The 21,798-nt window shown below is 47.5% G+C and overlaps 1 protein-coding gene across 2 annotated transcripts in view; it reads right to left on the bottom strand.

Annotated features, from left to right (window-relative positions):
• Positions 1–21,798, bottom strand: part of DEPTOR (DEP domain containing MTOR interacting protein) — a 153,947-nt gene that overhangs the window by 4,010 nt on the left and 128,139 nt on the right. The gene's annotated exons all lie outside the window — the stretch shown is intronic.

The following is a 21,798-nucleotide window of genomic DNA, read 5'->3' on the forward strand; positions in this document are numbered from 1 at the left end:
GGTCCCACAGAGTCGGACACGACTGAAGCTACTTGGCACAGTAATACATATATAATAAGTAAGTGTTTAGCACAGGGAACTCTACTCAATACTCTGTCATGATTTAATATGGAGAAAGAATCTAAAACAGAGCTGCTATCTGAATATGTACAACCGATTAAATTAAATTAAATTAAATTGAAGAAAGTATGGAAAACCACTAGTCCATTCAGGTATGACCTAGATCAAATCCCTTATGAGTATACAGTATAAATGACAAATAGATTTAAGGAACTAGATCTTATAGACAGAGTGCCTGATGAACTATGGACAGAGGTTCATGACATTGTACAGGAGACAAGGATCAAGACCATTCCCATGGAAAAGAAATGCAAAGAAGCAAAATGGCTGTCTGAGGAGGCCTTACAGATAGCTGGGAAGAGAAGAGAAGCGAAAAGCAAAGGAGAAAAGGAAAGATATTCCCATCTGAATGCAGAGTTCCAAAGAATAGCAAGGAGAGATAAGAAAGCCTTCCTCAGAGATCAATGCAAAGAAATAGAGGAAAACAACAGATTGGGAAAGACTAGAGATCTCTTCAAGAAAATTAGAGATACCAAAGGAACATTTCATGCAAAGATAGGCTCAATAAAGGACAGAAATGGAAGGGACCTAACTGAGGCAGAAGATATTAAGAAGAGGTGGCAAGAATACACAGAAGAACTGTACAAAAAAGATCTTCACGACCCAGACAATCATGATGGTGTGATCACTCACCTGGAGCCAGACATCCTGGAATGTGAAGTCAAGTGGGCCTTAGAAAGCATCACTACGAACAAAGCTAGTGGAGGTGATGGAATTCCAGTTGAGCTATTTCAAATCCTCAAAGGTGACACTGTGAAAGTGCTGCACTCGATATGCCAGCAAATTTGGAAACTTCAGCAGTGGCCACAGGACTGGAAAAGGTCAGTTTTCATTCCAATCCCAAAGAAAGGCAATGCCAAAGAATGCTCAAACTACCACACAATTGCCCTCATCTCACATGCTAGTAAAGCAATGCTCAAAATTCTCCAAGCCAGGCTTCAGCAATACGTGAACCATGAACTTCCAGATGTTCAAGCTGGTTTTAGAAAAGGCAGAGGAACCAGAGATCAAATTGCCAACATCTGCTGGCTCATCAAAAAAGCAAGAGAGTACCAGAAAAACATCTATTTCTGCTTTATTGCCTATGCCAAAGCCTTTGACTGTGTGGATCACAATAAACTGTGGAAAATTCTGAAAGAGATGGGAATACCAGACCGTCTGACCTGTCTCTTGAGAAACCTGTATGCAGGTCAGGAAGCAACAGTTAGAACTGGACATGGAACAACAGACTGGTTCCAAATAGGAAAAGGAGTACGTCAAGGCTGTATATTGTCACCCTGCTTATTTAACTTATATGCAGAGTACATCATGAGAAATGCTGGGCTGGAAGAAACACAAGCTGGAATCAAGATTGCCGGGAGAAATATCAATAACCTCAGATATGCATATGACACCACCCTTATGGCAGAAAGTGAAGAAGAACTAAAGAGCCTGTTGATGAAAGTGAAAGAGGAGAGTGAAAAAGTTGACTTAAAGCTCAACGTTCAGAAAACTAAAATCATGGCATCTGGTCCCATCACTTCATGGGAAATAGATGGGGAAACAGTGGAAACAGTGTCAGACTTTCTTTTTGGGGGCTCCAAAATCACTGCTGATGGTGATTGCAGCCATGAAATTAAAAGACGCTTACTCCTTGGAAGGAAGGTTATGGCCAATCTAGATGGCATATTTAAAAGCAGAGACATTACTTTGCCAACAAAAGTCTGTCTAGTCAAGGCTATGGTTTTTCCAGTGGTCATGTATGGATGTGAGAGTTGGACTGTGAAGAAAGCTGAGCTCCGAAGAATTGATGCTTTTGAACTGTGGTGTTGGAGAAGACTCTTGAGAGTCCCTTGGACTGCAAGGAGACCCAATCAATCCATCCTAAAAGAGATCAATCCTGGGTGTTCATTGGAAGGTCTGATGTTGAAGCTGAAACTCCAATACTTTGGCCACCACATGCGAAGAGTTGACTCATTGGAAAAGACCCTAATGCTGGGAAGGATTGGGGGCAGGAGGAGAAGGGGACGACAGAGGATGAGATGTTGGATGGCATCACTCACTCGATGGACATAGGTTTGGGTAGACTCCGGGAGTTGGTGATGGACAGGGAGGCCTGGCGTGCTGCAATTCATGGGGTCGCAAAGAGTCAGACACGACTGAGCGACTGAACTGAACTGAACAATCGATTCATGCTGTTGTACAGCAGAGACTGACACAACATTGTAAACCAACTATACTCCAATAAAAATTAAACTAAACATATTCATTTATTTTTGCCACACTGCACAGCATGTGGGATCTTAGTTCCCCAACCAGGGATCGAAACCAGAGCCCTTTGCACTGAAAGCTCGGAGTCTTAACCACGGGGACCATCAGGGAACACCTGAGATTGATTAATTCAATGAATCTGTTACCAGGGGTGCTAACCTCAGGCTCTAACCCTCCCACTTCTTGAGGGAATACAAGCTACAGCTGCTGAGAGGTGTTATCCTGTCTAATGGGAAGGTCAAATCATGCCAATTTTCACCATAAGCGAAGAACAAGGATTCACCAGAACTGGTTAAGCTAAAGCTGAAAGTGAAAGTCACTCAGTCGTGTCCAACTCTTTGCGACCCCATGGACTGTAGCCCGCCAGGCTCCTCTGCCCATGGCATTCTCCAGGCAGGAATACTGGAGTGGGCTGGCATGCCCTCCTCCAGGGGGTCTTCCAGACCCAGGGACTGAACTCATATATCTCCTGCAGGTGAGCTCTTTACCACTAGTGCCACCTGGGAAGCCCGTTAAGGTGCACACCTGCTCTCAATTATTTATTCATAAATTATGTTAGTGCTGATGACACAAAGAATGTGAAAATACTAAAACACCTGAAAATCACAATTTCCTTTCATTGTTTTCTGAGTGGGTAGGATCAACAGAAACTCAAACACTGTACTAACAGAAATAACAAATATGAAATATAAATAATATAGAATATGAAATACAACATATAAAATACTATATTAGTAAGTCTAAAGATACTTATACCTATTACTTACATAAATCAAAATTGGAACATATTAAAAGGGCAGTTGTGTGTGGAAAAGATACAGGATTTGGAATACAGTGATATGGATTTAAGTCCTAGTTTCCTGTTCTGGATGATCTTAATAAAGTCATTTGTCTTTCTCTAGGCCTCAGTGACATCATTTATAAGAAAGAGTTGGATAAAAACACTTATCTTCACCGGTTCAAATTAATGAATTTAAAATTGCTTTGCAAATATCAAGCCCTATACCAATACTGGCTTCAATTAACTTCTGTTCCTTTAAAAATATCTTTTTTTCAAGGTGACATGCAAAACAAAGTGGAGTGTACAGAGTAGCAGACAGTGTTTATTTACTCAATAAACACAGGCTGTTGTCATAAACCTCTGTGTCCTCCACTCAACCTACAAACTACGCTGTTGTCCTGTACAGGAGAATCATCGCTGTTTCTCCATTCCCATTTCCACAAACCTGTCTCGTGAATTCAGGGCATGTTTTTTGTTTTTACTTCCAGAGCACATCTTGTACAGAATCAGCAGTTCTCAGCCGTGGTTGGTCAGAATCTCGGTCACGTGAGCAGGTCAGAGTACGTCCTGAAGCAAACTACGACTAATTTGCAGGACAATTTAGGGCTATTGTAATGGGGACCCTTGCGTCTTGGAAGAAAAGCTATGGCAAACCTAGACAGGATATTAAAAAGCAGAGACATCACTTTGCCAACAAAGGTCCGTCTAGTCAAGGCTATGGTTTTTCCAGTGGTCATGTATGGATGTGAGAGTTGGACTATAAAGAAAGCTGAGCCCCGAAGAATTGATGCTTTTGAACTGTGGTGTTGGAGAAGACTCTTGAGAGTCCCTTGGACTGCAAGGAGATCCAACCAGTCCATCCTAAGGGAGATCAGTCTTGAATATTCATCGGAAGGACCAATGTTGAAGCTGAACTTATGATACTTTGGCCACCTGATGGCAAAGGGCCGACTCATTGGAAAAGACCCTGATGTTGGGAAAGATTGAGGGCAGGACGAGAAGGGGACGACAGAGGATGAGATGGTTGGATGGCATCACCGACTCAATGGACATGGGTTTGAGCAAAGTCCGGGAGCCTGGTGCGCTGCAGTCATGGGGTCACAAAGAGTCGCGACGACTGAGCGACTGAACAACAGCGTTGTAGACACTTGCCAGAGCTTTGTGTTTTCTGCTCAGGAGTCAAAGAACGAGACTCCATCCCCTCCCGATCGGAGTGTTGACTTTAGCGCAAGGTGCTGCTTTCCTGCAAACGGATGAAAAGTCTTTCTGTGTTGCCCAAGGAGAGGGCAGCAGCTGCCGGTGAGCCTACACTCTGGCTAACCGTTCACAGGCTCGCAAGGGTGAGACGTCTGCCTGTTGCTCAGGGAATGCCTGCAGCATTTAGTCTCAGCCAGAACTGTATTCTGTCCCCTACGTAGTGTTTGTTTCCGCTGACCAACAGTTAAAAATTAGGAAATTTTCACATAAAAATATAGATTTCTAGGGCACTTCTCTAGTGGTCCAGTGGCTAGACTCCACGCTCCCAATGCAGGGGGCCCAGGTTTGACCCCTGGTCAGGGAACTAGATGCCATATTCTGCAACTAAAGGTTCTGCACGCAGTAATGACGACTGAAGATCCCACGTGCCACCGCCAGGACTCAGTGCAGCCAAATAAGTAAACAAATAAAAACAAATATTTTTTTAAAAATTCCAGATTCTGGCGTCTTTGGAAGAGTCTGAAGATCTAACCACACCAGACGTGGATGGCGCTGGACTCGGCTCCATAGCGGTTGCCCCTTGTAATGGTCCACGTTCTCTCGTTTGCTATGGTCCTCAGCACTGCCTATTTTTCCTACACCTGGCTGAGAGGTGTTTAAAATCTGTGAACCCTGATCTGGGGCCACCAGAGAGAGAGATAAGGAGAGGAGGGCTTGGTGCTTCAAAACCAATGTGAAAGTGTTGGTTGCTCAGTTCTGTCCGACTTGCTGTAACTGCATGGGCTGTAGCCCGCCAGGCTCCCTGTCCATGGGATTCTCCAGGCAAGCACACTGGAGTGGGTAGCTGTGCCCTCCTCCAGGGGATCTTCCCGACCCAGGGATCAAACGCAGGTCTCCTGCATTGCAGGCAGACAGGAGGACTCTTATCATCTGAGCCACCAAGGAAGCCCTAATTAAACAGTCTGGGTTCCCTCAAATATCTTGTGATGTTGATGTTTAGCCTCTTCCAACTTCATACTTTTCTTTTTAAACATTTTTACTTAGTTAAGGTTGACTTGCTTCTTGTGTCACTTAAAATCCTCAACGATACAGAAATTTAGACATTTATTTCATTTTTCCCCTTGAATGAGTGAAAAAAAAAAAAAAAGCCTTTCAAACATGTATCCTGCTTATCTTCAAGGTAGTATTTTTAGACTCAGGCTGTTGGAAAGATGTCATCTCTCCCTAAGTGGTCCCAACAAGTACTGTGGTTCCAGCAGTTCCAATGTCCTGTTACTAAAAATGTGCAAAATGATCTGGAAAGGCAGGTACTGCTATGCAATGTATTTGGTTTTAACGAACTCCGAACTAGCGTCTCTGGTACACTATGTTCTGAAAATCAACACCCAGGTAACAACGAAAAGCACACAGCCTGGGCGAAATGATTTCTCTACTAATATGAAAAAGCACAACCACACAGGACACGTGATGACAGCTGAACAGACCAGCCTTGGGTCTGTTCCGGCTCCTGCCCGGGGTCAGAGGCCGTTAGATGCCACCCCAGGTGGTCATGAAAGTTCAAGGGAGGCTGTGGTGTTTTTCTTCTGCTTACAATTATCTTTATCAGATCGGTTTTCAAACATTTGACTTCAATGCCCTCATTTCCACAGTTCACTGAAAAGAACTCATTTATAAGTGCCTGTAGCTGCTCTGAACTCATCTCCTGCAAGGAGGACACCTTCACTGTTTTTTTAACCTTTTGTTTTTACTTAAAAATTCAAGTATAATTGACTTACATTAGTTTCACGTGTGCCACCACAGTGATTTGATACTTTTATACATTACAAAATGATCATCTCTAGTTACCATCTGTCGCCATACAAAGGCATTACAGTATTTTTCACTATGTTCCCTACACTGTACATTACATCCTCACAACTTGCTAATTTCTAGCTCTGAATCCTCTCCCCCTAGTTCACGCATCCCGGTTTTCATCTCAACGGTGCTTTGGTTTTGTTTCTCTAAAAACAAAAACAAAAACAACAGTTTACTAATTAAAAAACCAAGCAGTATACCAGCTGTATTAGAGAACTTTGCAGAAATGAAAAAACTACTCATAATTCAAGTGAATATAACTACTTATTATTTTTGCATATTACCTTCAGTTCTTGTCTTCCTATATATATCTTTTACCTTCACTTTATAAAGAAGGGATATGAAAGACATTATCCTTAATGAGCAAACTCCGAGAGAAGGTGAAGGACAGGGAGGCCTAGCATGCTGCAGTCCATGGGGTCACAAGAGTTGGACATGACTGAGCGACTGAACAACACCATCCTTAATGAAAAGGAAGAACAAAGCCTTCCTAAGTCTTGGGTATGTGATGTCTCTGAGCAACAGGGCAGTGCAGAAAGGTTCTGAAAACCAGAGTCAGTCAGGTAGGAGGTAACAAGAAGAGGGGGCAGGACTCGGACACCGCAGGCTGCGATCAGGCTGGATAAACACCGAGGCTGCACCCCAGGCTTCCTCCTGAGAAGGAGCCAAACCAACGAAATAACCTCGCCCCTAACTCCCGCCCTGCACCTGTGCTGGCATTCGGATGCTGGCCGCTAACCCTCCGAACAGACCGAGTGTCCTTGGCGTTGTGCAGTTGCACATCAGTCCTCGTATGGCTGGGGCCCATCACATCATCTGAGTGTTTCATCCACAGTGGAACGAGGCAGAGGAGACACACCACCCCGGGGGTCACCTCAGTGTCTTCTCTCCGCCCCGGAAATCTGTCTCCACCAGGCCCCTCGGGTCCCTGCAACGGAAACTTTCCTCTGAAAGCTACTCTCAGCTGTTCTTTTTTTTCTTTCTGATCTTGAAAGAGAAAGAAGGGTTGGAAGGAAAGGCTGCTTCAGGCTTTCCCTGAAAATAATAAACCATTGAGCAAGACAGAGACCAAGACAGATAATATTTCAGAGGCAGAAACAGTCACAAGGAAAAAAGATAGACCCAGACACTGAAAATAATCAGGGAGAGCTGAGTCCCCGCGAGCAGGAAACAGAAGCTTGTCCAATCAAAGGATACAGAAAGCAGAACCAAGGTGTGACAGGCAAGCTAACACTGGAATTCCTAATCAAGTAGAACCCTCAGATGTATTCTAGAGACCACCCTAGTCAAGCTCCCACTAAAAGTAGAATCCCTCTCTACAAATCCCACCAGGCATCCCAGCTATCCTACTAGAACGTTCCTCGTGACAGTAAATACACTGATTAGTGAAGAAGCTTATTTTGAGCCAGTTACATGTTAGAAGTTTCAGCTACAAATTCAGTCTACATTATTTAAGCCAACGTGTAGAAAACTATTCATTTGTTTGTTTCGGGCTGTGCTGGGGCTTGGCTGCTCGGATACGTGGGGTCCTCCCCGGGCAGGCAGCGAATCCGTGCTCCACGCACTGGCGAGCGGATGCTTGACCACTGGACCACCAGGAAAGTCCCTGTTCAGTTGCCTAAGTGAAAACCCCACCCAAGTATAAAACAGCGGCTCTCAGGCTGCACTGTAAATAGAAGTCACCTTTCGAGGGCTTGTTGAAAATGTGAATTGTCAGATCTTATCACCAACTCAATGGACATGAGTTTGAGCAAGCTCCAGGAGTTGGTGAAGGACAGGGAGGGGTCGCAAAGAGTCAGACATGAATGAGCGACTGAACTGCAACAACCCAAGACCTACAAATCTGACTCTTCACTGAGTGGGTCCCAAGAATACGCACTTTCATGAAGCGTATCGGGTGATTCTGCTACAGCACAACGTTGGAAGACATTGCTATCAAGCGTCCACCAGAAGTGTTTGTACCAGAAGTTAGTCTCACTGCCCATCCTATACCTGTTAGTATCATGATAATACATTCTACTCCATCTTAAAGGAGATCAGTCCTGGGTGTTCATTGGAAGGACTGATGCTGAAGCTGAAACTCCAATACTTGGGCCACCTGATGCGAAGAGCTGACTCATTTGAAAAGACCCTGATGCTGGGAAAGATTGAGGGCAGGAGGAGAAGGGGACGACAGAGGATTCAATGGTTGGATGGCATCACTGACTCGATGGACATGAGTTTGAGTAAGCTCTGGGAGTTGGTGATGGACAGGGAAGCCTGGCATGAGGCAGTCCATGGGGTCGCAAAGAGTCAGACATGACTGAGCGACTGAACTGAACTGAATACATCCTACAGCTCTGAAAATTAACAACCCCAAATACAAGAGGGGAGCGGACATTTCAGATGTTATTCTAATTATTACTTGCCTGCAATCTCTTTAATTTTTTAAATTTTTACTTTTTCAAAATATTTATTGATTTATTTGGCTACACCAGGTCTCAGTTGTGGCATATGGGATCTAGTTCCCTGATCAGGGATCAAACCCAGGACCCCTGCATTGGGAGCATCGAGTCTTAGCCAGTGGACCACCAGGGAAGTTTCTATTTCATCTTTAAAGCCAAATTTTGCTATTTCTTTAAAATGAGGGCTTCCTTGGTGGCTCAGAGGGTAAAGTGTCTGCCTGTGATGCTGGAGACCCGGGTTCAATCCCTGGGTCGGGAAGATCCCCTGGAGAAGGGAATGGCAACCCACTCCAGTACTCTTGCCTGGAAAACCCCATGGACGGAGGAGCCTGGCGGGCTACAGTCCATGGGGTCGCAAAAGAGTTGGACATGACTGAGCGACTTCACTTTCTTTCTTTCTTAGACTTTAAAATGAATAATAACAATGTATAAAATGCTTTAGCTGAGATCTATTGTCAGAGATAATATCCAAGTTGCTCAAAATGCAATACCCCAAACAACCGAACCTGCCACCCTGTTACCACACACACTTTACAGCAATATGTGAGCCACCGGAGTCAAATGTTAATGTGGCAAATACACACCACAGCCAGACCTGCTAGGATGGAGCTTGAGGCTTTCTGACAGCCAAGTATCCGAAACAAAGAAGGCTGAGGGTGAACCGGATTAAGGAAGTCATGAATAGATTAAGAAATATTTGAAAGCTGTTGAAAGTTTAGAAAGAAAAAAAGGTATATTTTAATTGTTCCTATTTCTTTAACGATGCACGCTCAGTAGTAGTCAACTTTTTGCGACCCTATTGACTGTAGTCCTCCAGGCTCTTCTGTCCACAGAATTCTCCAGGCAACAACACTGGAGTGGGTTGCCATTTCCTTCTCTAGGGGATCTTCCCTGACTCAGGGATCAAACCCATGTCTCCTGCGTCCCCTGCATGAGCAGGCAGATTCTTTACCACTAGCACCACAAAGTTCTTTAAACTCTGCTCCAAATTATTATATACCATGGCTTTCATAATCTAACATACGAGACAGTGAAAGCAACAGCATAAATATTTAAATAGAGCACTATCTCTTTATGGATGATTTTAAATGTCTTTCCTTTGTTATCCATACCTGGGAAAGTCTAGCCATTTGATCCAAACACCTGGATCACTTCTCAGGGTACAACTTGCCAGTCAGCACGGGCAATGTTCTAATGGCTAACAGGACCGCCTAACATTTTTCCAAAGTTCTTTACATGTGCAATCTCATTTAAAATTCCCAACACATCTTGTGAAGAGGGTACACTTATTATACACATCTCATAGTTGGGGGTACAGATAACAGAGGAAAAAAGTAACTGACCCAAGTTCACAAAGCTAGTAAGTGGTGGAACCCAGATTTTGACTCCAAGCTTATACACTGAAGCCCCAGGCTAGCTTGTCCCTTGAGTGACAGATAATCAGCTCCCCTCAAACGGCCACTGATCCCACAGGGAGGCACACCTCGTATCTAAGCACCTCACACACACGTCTCTTAGGAACAACGCATTTGCTTTTTCCTTCCAGCATCTTTGAAAAATGGAATAATGCTCGCTTCCTCATCATCAGGGAAGAAGCTGACGGAAAATGGTAAGGGGGCAGTATTACTCTTTCAAGTATAACTCAGGGACTTGCATGGTGGTCCAGTGGCTAAGACTCTACATGCCCGGTGCAGGGGGTCAGGGTTCAACTCCTGGTCAAAGAACTGGATCCCACCTGTCACAGCTAAGAGTCCGCACGCTGCACCTGAAGACCCCGCACGCCGCAGTGAGAACCCATGTGGCACACTCAGCCCCAGCACAGGCAGATAAACACACACAATGACACGGAAGTAAAAAAGCAGAATCCAGACTAGGCTTCACAACTGGCTGCACCATCAGGTCTTACGGCCCTCAACCAAAGTGTAAGTAACCACATTCATTTAACTCTTCTGCTAGAGTGAGGTGAACAGTCATGATTCCTGGATGCAGATTTTAAAGATTCCCAGAGGAAGGACACCAGATGAATAAAGGATTGTATAATTACCCTTGGTAACAATGCTGCATATAACTCAGCCAGAAAGCTCCCCCAAGCCACCCCATTTGTCATGGCAATGACATCACCTACTCTGTGCCTTTAACTGACATTCCCTTTTAGTTATTGCAATCTTGGCTTCACAACAGAAACGCCAGCAGAAGATGCGGCGGGCCCTGTGTCTTCTGTAGGCGGGCGAGAAGGGCGGTGTCAGGGGATCAACACAGCGCGGAGGCTGCCATGTTCAACGTGAGGCATCTTCAGTCCATAAACTTCAGCTACTCGCGTAAAAAAGAAAAAGTCCTAAAACGCGTGTCTCCAGGGATCTGCTCTTTCTCTCCTTCCTTCCTGCCTCCCCAGTGCGGATTTCCCCAAGGCGGCTCCCAGGAGGCAGAGTGGGAAAGAGTCCACCGGCAGTGCAGGAGACCCGGGTTTGATCCCTGGGTCAGGAAGATCCCTGGGAACAGGAAATGGCAACTCACTCCACGGACAGAGGAGCCTGGAGGGCTACAGCCCACGGGATCGCAGAGAGTCAGACACGAGGGAGAGACTACACACACACATCAGTTAAGCACGGGCAGTGGAGAAAGCCCTGGATTAGGAGTCAGGAGACAAACCCTCATCTCAGCTCTGCACCCAGAGAGCTGAATCGTTCTGAAGATGCTACTTCACTTCTCCAACCATTAGTTCCTCATTTGATCAACTGGGAGGCTGGGGGAAAATGTGTATTATTATATGACACTTTACAGCACCTTTCAGCTCTAAAATGAGAAAAAAATACCTACTTGGGAGTTCCCTGGTTGCCTAATGGTTAGGATTCCAGGTGTTCACTGCTGTTGCACAGGTTCGATCCCTAGTTGGGGAACTAAGATCCTGCAAGCCATGTGGCACAGTCAAAAAAATTGAAGAAAAGAAAACATAACTCCTCTTAATTAGTGATTGAACAACTGTTTACTATTATAACAACTTTGGTTTCCTGGTTACTTAGGTGCTAAGAACTAGGCCAGGAGTTTGCTTACATTACATTTGCAAGGGAGACACGATTTTTAGAACAAGTACTCTCATTAAGTGTAACATATGCAAATAGCCTATGATCCAGCAGTCCACTTCCAAATATGTCCCCAATATGAAGATTGCAATACGATAAAGTTATACAAATTTCAGAAGCAGACAACTAACCCATGATCTTAGAATTCCTGGGGAGTAGTTTCAGTAGTGATTTGCTTTGTAATATAGTTTGAAATGTACGTGAATAATTTGTACGTTTTCTATACAGTGCAATCAATTTTTTAAACTCTTACTTTTTATAATTTACAAGTTCAGCCAAGCTACAAATTCTCTGAGTTATACTTTACTCAACTGTAAAATGGGGATTGTATTTATTATAGGGATCAAACCTGATGAGGTACTAAGCCCTGTGTTTAATACCAGTGAACGCTAAATAAATATATGTTTTTCTCTTCTATCCCTCTTCCTGTACAACCTCTCTCTCCAAAAGAGCCCTGTGGATGCAGATTGCTGAAACAGAGCCAGACCATTGCACAGGTCCGTAGGTGGGAAGGCAGCCGGGCTCTGGTTTGGGAAACAGAAACAGATGTCAAGCTGCAGTTACTCATTCAGATCAGAAGTTTAAACATACTTATTTTAAATGGATAAATTTAAATAGGAAGGAGAAGTTAGGAGGTTGGGATTAATATATACACACTACTGTATATAAAACAGATAACCAAAAAGGATGAACTGTATAACACATGTACTAGACTCAATATTTTGTAATAACCTATAAGGGAAGAGAATCTGAAGAAGAATATTATATATATTTATTAATTCTGAATTGCTGAATCATTTTATATATATATATATATATATATATATATATTTGCTGTGTTGAATACCTATAATTAACATACTATTATAAACCAACTATACTTCAATAAAAGAAAGAAAAATTTAAAAAAAGAAAAACATAAAAAAACCCACAGGGTGATAGGAGAAAAATTTTCCCAATCCAAGAGAACCCCATGGGGTAAAGAATCCATAAGCTTAGTAAATAATCAGCATCGTTTTAAAGTAGGCAGAACAGTGGGGTTCAGTTAGAAGAATCTCTGCTCTGGTCCCTGAGAGATTCACTTTAATAAAGTTGCTTTAGAACTGCAGCAGCCGTGCAGCGGTTAACTAGACTCATGGATGGTCCCTGAACAAAATATTAGAGACATAAGCTGAGTCAAGATGTCAGTTACATCTATTGAATGAGTTCCTTCCATCCACAGAATGCTGTATGTTTATAAACGCACAGATTCAACATGGATACTCCTCAGGAGTTTTGGACATTCCTGGAGGAAAGAAGTTGTGTGTCTATGCTATTGCATAACACCTCTGACAGCAGAACGCTGTTCTTGGAAAAAAAGAAAAAGAAAATTTGCAGCTGTAGGTTCAGTTCCATAAATCTCTCCACCAAGTATGCAACTGGCTAGAGAGTGGCTGGCGTGGGAGGAGGCAGAGATCCGGTTCTCAGACAAACACAGGAGCCGCTCTCCGGAGAATTACAGTCTCCCCTGCACTCGATGCCTTTTCAGAGGCTATATGGCTCTGCGGTGTCCCCAGAGAGCAGACTCCACAATTAGCCCTGAAAGGCCAACGGTGTGCAAGAACACAATACAACAAGGGCAACAACAAAAAGCAACTAAAGAACTTTTGTTGTCAACTGAAAAACTCGAAGTGCTTGCTGCTTTCAAAAAGAATCTGCTCCCTTCCAGCCCAAACCGGTCAAAGGTGTGTGTCAGACCCAGGCCCAGCCTTGGTCCACTCTGCTCAGTTGCAGGAGTGGGGTGGTTGTGAGGCCCTTCTGGGGATTCGGCCGTGAGGAGCTCGGGTTCAGTCCCGAGAACCTGGGTTCCCAAGGTCAGGATGAACGTTCGCCTTCCTGGCCATGCTCTGAGACGCGGGCCGGGCTGACAGGGCATCTGTGGTCCACACTGGCAGTTCTGTCACCTCTACAGGCAACGCACGCTGCCATGGGACGGCGTCCAAGGTCTGCTTGAGCTAAAGACAGCACGCTTCTGACCCGGTGGTGTGCCCAGGCTATAAGAATGTTCAGGTAAGTGAAGAGAAGCAACTCAGGCACCGATAACGGCGGGACCCCCGGACTTCCTGCACTGCTGGAGGAGTCCGCCACCCGGGAGCCTTCACACGGCAGGAGACAGGCCGTGATCACTGCCCCCACCCCTCCCACACAGCTGGCTGCCCCGCGGACTCAGGACGCTCCCGAGAATTCCCCCTCTGTGCAGACCGGCTCTGCCACCAGCTGACAAGCCTTCACTCCCACAGGAGCCGACGGCCAAAGCAAAGAGGCGCCAGGTCACACTTCCTCACTGACCCCGAATTCTTCCCTCCACAAGAAACCTTTACTCAATTAGCATTTGCCTTTAGAGTGTTTACTGTTAGCCATTTGACACCCAGAAATTATTATGCTTTTTTTCCTGAATTATACTAAAATGTAAAATTACTATACCCAAGATTTTCAAATTCAGTGAGATACAGAACACATTAAGGTTATCCATGAGGTTATTCATGTTTTCGTAACGCAAAAACGGGCGTTACAACTGTTTTCACAAATGCAATGTGCTTGTCGTATATTTTCTAAATTCACTTATTTTTAACTAGCACGCACGGGCGAGTCTAGCCTGCGCCGTTTGTTTCTAGCATTTCTACTCGGCCGTGCTGCGCAGCTTGCGGGCTCCCAGTTCCCCACCAGGGATCGAGCTCGGGCCCCTGCCCTGGAGTGTGGCGTCCTCCCCGCTGGATGGCCAGGGGCTCCCGCGTGAGGCCAGTCTTGTTCCTCTTCCTCAGAAGCGGTGCTGCCCTGATTTGGCCTGAGAACAAAATGTGTGTGTGTGCGCGTGTGTGCGCACTCTGCACAGATACACAGGCCACTCTCTAGTTGGTAGTGTTTTGATGGGAAAAGTAAAAGGTTTATAAACAGGACTAAGCACAGAGCAACCTCCTGTGGGGCAGGATACTGGGGACCCAGACCCCTAGACAGCCTTTGAGGAGGCTGGAGCGAAGCCCACAGCTCTGCTCTGGAGCCCCTTCCTCACTCTACCAGTGGCCGGGGCTGTACTCAGGACCAAGCTATCCGTGTGTCCAGAGAAGAGGCTGCCGACCAGCCTCCACAGACCGTCTCAGCTCAGGGACTTGCGCTGAAGGGTCAGGAGAGCTCCACACCGACGTGGCGTAAGGCTGGGGCAGGAAAGCCGTCCACCTCCGGGCTCCCGCCGTCCACGGTAAACAGAGGACAGCCCGGGGTGTCACACTCCGGGTCGTGTCCACGTTAGAAGCCTCACACACCAGACCCAGAGAACGTGTGGATTTGAAGACTGGGCATCCCTCCAATATCTCTATTCCCAGAGAAATGCCTAACCCCGGGCAGAGTTGATAACACATTTTGCCAAGATTAGCCAGATGGAGCAGCTGAAGAGCAGAAAGGAAAACAGTGTCAATTGATGCAAAGAGCATCATGATATAATGGAAGGATTGAGGGCCCTGGAGCCAGACAGACCTGGGCTAATCTGGCTTTTGGTTCTGTCATTTGTTGCACAACCAGAGGCTCTGAGTCACTCTTTCAGTCTCGACTATAAAACACAGCTCATCTGCAGCTCACAGGGCTGTGTGACAAAGGTGGCAGGAGATGACACGCGTTAGGCAATGGTGTAGCGCCAGTCTGAGCCCAACCGAGCCCAGCTCCTCCTTCCCACCATGCCCAGAGGACATACCAGACATAGTTACATTAAGCAGTCTACCCTCCCGGTCAGCTCGCATGCCTGTGAATGTTTACTTCTAAGGCTAATCCACTGGATTCTTAGCCAGGACCAAACTCTTCTTGCTAAGCCTGTATGTCAGAAAGTGATTATAGGCTAACCCTGAAAAGCGGACTTCCATGCCGGGCATTCAAAAATGCTTCCAGGGATGTTTTCCAGATGGCCATATTCAGGCTGGGCATATTGCTTCTTTCACGCAGTAGCCAAAATAAGCTAGGTCGTGTATACAACTGGAGTTTGCCAGAACCAGTTCTCTTAGAAGTCTGGAGAGAGACGAGCAAAGCGAGGACTCCTGTCTTAAACACTTCATCCACTTTGGGCCCCGGCCTCAAGGAGCCAGAGGGGACAAGACAGGGGGGGTTTCTGCTCACAGAGACAGCGGCGAAAGCAACCTCATTCTAGACTATGCAACACAATTCCACACACAACAGCATGTACCAGGTACCGCATGCAAAGAAAGAGCTACCCCTCGTGAGGGTGCCTCATTCTCCCGTGCTGGATGGATCTCACGTTTACTCTCCCCATCCCCTCCTCATACTTGTACCAGGAACATCCTGAGGGCCAGTTACTAGGAAGGATGTACATATAAACAAGGCAACAGAGCGACGTGGCGTCCACTCGGCCAAGCGGGAAGTCCACTTCCCAGAGTCCCTCCCCAAGGCAGCTTCGGAGTCACGGCGGCACGGGAGAAATGCGTGTAGCATCTGGAAGGTGGAGGTGCAAGCCGGCGTGGCTCACGGCTGCCCTGGTGACAGAGGCCCGCAGAGACGCCGTGGAGCACGGCCCGTCCTGCCCTGTGCAGCTCCGGACCCGGGTCCTGACCCCGGCCGAGGAGAGCGGCTTCAACCCCACGGGCCGTGAGCTCACCACGTGAGGACGCCCCAGCGTGTCTGACTCTCCACGACCCCACGAACCGTACAGTCCACGGAACTCTCCAGCCCAAGTACTGGAGTGGGGAGCCGCTCCCTTCTTCAGAGGATCTTCCCCACCCAGGGCTCGAACCCAGGGCTCCCAGATAGTCCTCCAGAGATTTCTTCAGCAGCCTCCCTGATAATCCCTTTCCAGAACCTTCAGGAAAGAAAGGTGGAGTCACCCAACCAGAAATAAAGATTGGGAACCATAAACAGCCGAGGGCCTCACTGAGAGCCCACAGAGAAGGCAATGAGGAGGAAGTTATCAATACACACGCAGCGGCGCTAATGGATTGCAGCTTGTTCTCCGTTGCCCTTGAGGTGAGAAAGAAACGCAGAGGACTGGCAGCCTCCAGCTTGTCCTGCCTCCCCAACCACCACCCTGTATCTGTAACTGCCAGTCCAACAAGAAGGACTCTCATGCCCACCATCAGACCCTCTAAAAGATGCATAAACAAGGAACCAGTGACACAGGCTTGAGACGAGCATGAGAGTGAGGACCCCGGTTCCAGCAGTGGAGACGGCTGCACAGACAGGCCTGAGAGATCTGAGGATGGAAGCTGAGGACTGACAGAAGAAGCAGGTTTAAGGCACAGTAGAGCGTGGACTTGGAGGCACTGCTACGCAGATGAGACACGCCGGCCGCCGGCCTCCAGATGAGACGGAGCATGTCCCTGAGCGCTGAGCGTGTGGGGCGAGGACTCACACTGGGGGTCCGGAGACAGAGGCGGCGAACGCTGCAGTGGGGGCGGGCATGGACTCGTTACTGCAAAACGGAACGCCCAGGACCTCCCTGACGGTCCTGAGGTTAAGGCTCCCGGCTCCCAACGGCGGGGCCGGATTCCATCCCTGGTCGGGGAACTAGGGTCTCAGATGCTGCAACCTGAGAGCCCACGTGCTGCAAAGAAGAGCTGCTGCAGATGCACAGATTGAAAACAAACAGACAAAACCCCCCAATGGAACACATGACTATAGATACCTATTGTTCCCCCTCTGTATATATCCCATCTCCACATGATCAGAAGCTCCAAAGAGTCTGAGAGGCATCACGTCGGGCCCCACCCACGGACCCACAGCTCTGGATTCCAGCTGACATGGAAGGGGGTGGCCCACGGCACCTAGGGCTTCCAGGTGGCCCTAGTGGTAAAGAACCCGCCTGCCAATGCAGGTGCCATAAGAGATCAGGTTCGATCCCTGGGTTGGGAAGATCCCCTGGAGGAGGGTATGGCTACCCACCTGGTATTCTTGCTGGAGAATCCCATGGACGGAGGAGCCTGGTGGGCCACAGTCCACGGGGTCACAAAGAGTCAGACACGCCTGAGTGATTCAGCATGCACAGAACACACAGTACCCCGCCCCCACAACCTCGCCAAGGCAGGAGGCGGTCGTGCCACCTCTGGGCCCACAAAGATAAGGTCTGTGCCTGGCCCTGATTATTCTGGAACTTGATCTCATCGGCCCCAGCTGTGGGTACGTGCAGGCCAGAGCACAGTGCAGTGGCCACTGTGGCCCCCTGCGGTCCAGCAGCTGGTCACACACGGCCCCAGACAAAGGCAGCTCTCTCTCGTCTGAGAGCGGGGGGCTCTGGGGCCTCCTGGGCAGATGGCTGGGCTTCCCCGCCCCCAAGACAGCCCCATCTCAGTGTCTGCCCTGGGAGCTTCTCACCGCTCAGCACAAGCTGTAGCCAAATCTGGGCGGCTGCAGGTCTAGCACGGAGGAGAGAGGGGAAGGAAACACTTTCTCCTCGGCAGAGAAACCCACGTTTTAAACCGAAAGACGACACAGTGGGATCTCCCCAGGGTGTGGGACCGCAGCTGTTCTGGGCAGCTCTGTGGCAGCCTCGTCATCCAAAGGGGCAGGAAGCCCATCCTGAAAGCCCATCCCTCCTCAGGGACGTGGGGCAGAGCTGTGACTGAGGCTGGCTCTCAGGGAGCCGGGCTTCTGGAACGCCACCAGGCCCAGCTGCAACGATTCAAAGCCACCGAGCTGAACGCAGACGTCACAGGGGCTTGGGCACGCTGTCGGGGGCTGGGGGCTGCCGTCTGGCTTCATGAGGAGTTCGACATCATGTGTCATATATGCTCGGAACCGATACGCGGCAAGGAAACACCTCCATGCCGAACGCACAGCATCCACACGCCTCTGCAGTATCTTTCAGAGAGAAGCCACGGAACCCCACCTTCCGTCTGAATCTGAGGCATGGAACCAGCACAGCCTCTCTTCCAACGGCAGGAAGGGATGAGGCAGCACTGAGGTCCGGGTGGTGCTCCTCACTCGGCAGCTGCACGTGGAAATCACCTGTGAGTTTCTGGAAAGTGCTGATGTCCCAGCCTCACCCCAGACCAGGGAGTCCCAACCTCTGGATATTTTTGTCGGGGTTTCCAGGTGATTCTGAGGGATGCTGAGGGCTGAGGAATGGCAGTCGTCTGGGCACAGTGGTCTGGGCACAGTGGTCTGGGCATTCACTCAAGGACCTGCGTGTTCCTGCTTGTGCTCATTTTAAACAAGAGGATTAGACAGAAGCCCAGTCCCCCAGCTGGAACCCACGGCACGAGAAGAGCCGGAACCCGCTGTGCACTCGCTGGCCCGGAACAACTTAACTTGGGTCTCTGATTTTCTGACATGTAAGATGCAGTTAATAGTACTCGCTCAGCTCTGTTTCAGGAAGTTGTGAGAAATGTAATATTCTTTGACCATGTTTAACCAAAGCAAAGCATTTTCATTATTACTATTCAAAACAGTTGAACACAATATAAACTCAAGAGAGGCCAGATCATATTAATTACTGAAGTGACTATGATGGCAGGGGTGGAGTGGGGATGGAAATAATACAGATTGGGTTTCCCCAGGCCAGGCCAGGCATTAAAACTGGTATCACACACACACACACACACACACACACACAGTTTCACAGCATGGTCACACACACACACACAGACACACACACACACTTTCACAGCACGGTCAGGAATGCTCAGATCCTAGTTCTGGTTCTCTTCCTTAAGCCTGAATAAGTCACTTCACTTCTGCGGACTCTACTTTCCTTACCTGTAAAATAAGGAGGTTAGACCGGGAGAGTTAGATCCTGGGGTCCAAAGGTAGATGATGCAGAAATAGCATTAAACTGTGTGCAACTGTAATTCTGTCTCTCACTTTCTCTCTGTCTCTCTCTCATACACACACACCCCCTTTTTTTTTCTAGGAAAAACGCCCATAGCTGTCACTACATTCTCAAAGAGGCATATGACCCCTACATAATGTTAAGAGCCAGTGGAATCTTTTCAGCTCTTAAGTTTCTGATTACTGGTAGTGCAAATAACACTCCTATTGGTGTTGGAAATTCAAAAGACATTTTTATATGGGTGAACTTGAAACACATTTATAAATCTACCCTGGATGAAAGCCAAGAATAAAATCTAGCCAATGACCATTAAATGCTGTCAACGGCTTCTTTCACCTCCCAGAAGTCAAACTAGTTTGAAAGCGATGTTGAAAGACCGGCAAGGTCTACGCTGGCCCAGAGAGTCCTGCAGGGACCAGAGCCCCCTGGGTCCCTGCCAGTCCGGAGGCCTTCTGAAGATCCACTCTCCGGTTTAAGGGGAGGATGTGTGTGCACGGCGGCTGAATGACAAACGGAGCCGAAAACGAATCCTCAGGGCAAAGGCAGACAGATCCAAAGACAGGGCTCAGCCAGGAGAACGCGACCAGCGCCAGACAGGCAGAGAGAGAAGGGAAGCAGCTGCTGAAGCGCTGCGTGGAGCGAGGGTGCTGACGGTGCTTGGTACGCATGCGCGAGGCCCCTTACGCGCACCCGTCAGGACGCACGCTTGGGACCCCGGGACACTGAGACGCATGCCTTCAGCCTTCCAACCCGCAGAGCATACTCGTTCCGGAGCTCAGGCGTGTCCGCCTCTGTGTGACCCCGTAGACGGCAGCCCACCAGGCTCCCCGTCCCTGGGGTTCTCCAGGCAAGAATACTGGAGTGGGTGCCATTTCCTTCTCCAGTGCACGAAAGGGAAAAGTGAAAGGGAAGTCACTCAGTCGTGTCCAACTCTGTGCGACCCCATGGACTGCAGCCTACCAGGCTCCTCCATCCATGGGATTCTCCAGGCAAGAGTACTGGAGTGGGGTGCCATTGCCCTCTCCAAGAACACTGGAGTGGGTGCCATTTCCTTCTCCAATGCACGAAAGTGAAAAGTGAAAGGGAAGTCGCTCAGTCGTGTCCGACTCCTAGCGACCCCATGGACTGCAGCCCACCAGGCTCCTCCGTCCATGGGATTTTCCAGGCAAGAGGACTGGAGTGGGGTGCCATTGCTTTCTTGCTAGGTACTACCAAATTGCCCTCCAAAGGAGCATACCAATTCACAGTCTATGAAGCTATAAAAGCTCTCTAGTCCCTATCTGTGCTTATAAGGAACATAACGGACACTTTTTCAGAGTCGTTATGAGACTTAAGTGAAGCAGTACATAAGGTAAAGCGCTTAAAATCACGTCTGTCCCTGCTTGGTGCACTAAGTCACTTCAGTCGTGTCCATCTCTTTGCAACCCTATGGACAGTAGCCCTCTAGGATCCTCTATCCATGGGATTTCCCAGGCAAGGATACTGGAGTAGATTGCCATTTCCTTCTCCAATTGTCATATTACAGCCTAAAGATGAACTGATTTTGGCCACTCGAACCCTTGGGATACAGAAAGCTGAGAGACATGGACACATTCTTTCTAGTTTTCACGGCTCAAGCCTTTACTTTTAAGCATTTTATTGATCTGAATTTCTTAACTCACAAGAATGCCATCCATCACTGTCATGTTCTTGGAGGACACAGTTTCACAAGAGCCAAGGCAGCGCCAACCCAAACGCAGTATTACCCTTCTGTCCACAGGATCATCTAAATCCCTAAGACATAGTAAGGGCATTTTTGGCTTATTTTTTCTCTTGATATAATCAGTTCCTCACATTTACAATAACGGTTCCAACGCACAGGGTCCAGAGCCAGGCATGTCTGAATTCATACACAAATCTTCACCTTAGGCAAAGTTCTTAACCCTCTGAACCACATTTTTTTTCTATCTGTAAAAATAGAGATAATACCTCTGTCCAGAATTGCTGTTATCAGTGATAAAGCAGAGATAATACACCTAGCATGGTTCTCATCACGTAATATCACTCAACCAATGTGACTTTAATTGATCTTAGAACTGTTTTCACCAGGTCTGCATCAAATCTACTGAAAGGATCGGACAGGTGCTCCAAAATGTTAAATGGAAAGACTACCTTTTTATACAATACATTCAATGCCATCTGCCTCTTTATCTGAAATAACTAATATATTGTCTGGACAGCCATTTTCAAATTCGTTTAGAAGACAGAAATGGGTACCAACTCTGTACCAGG

The sequence above is a fragment of the Giraffa tippelskirchi genome, chromosome 6 (genome assembly GCF_054371585.1).
Source record: "Giraffa tippelskirchi isolate mGirTip1 chromosome 6, T2T-mGirTip1v1.2.pri, whole genome shotgun sequence".
Lineage (NCBI taxonomy): Eukaryota > Metazoa > Chordata > Mammalia > Artiodactyla > Giraffidae > Giraffa > Giraffa tippelskirchi.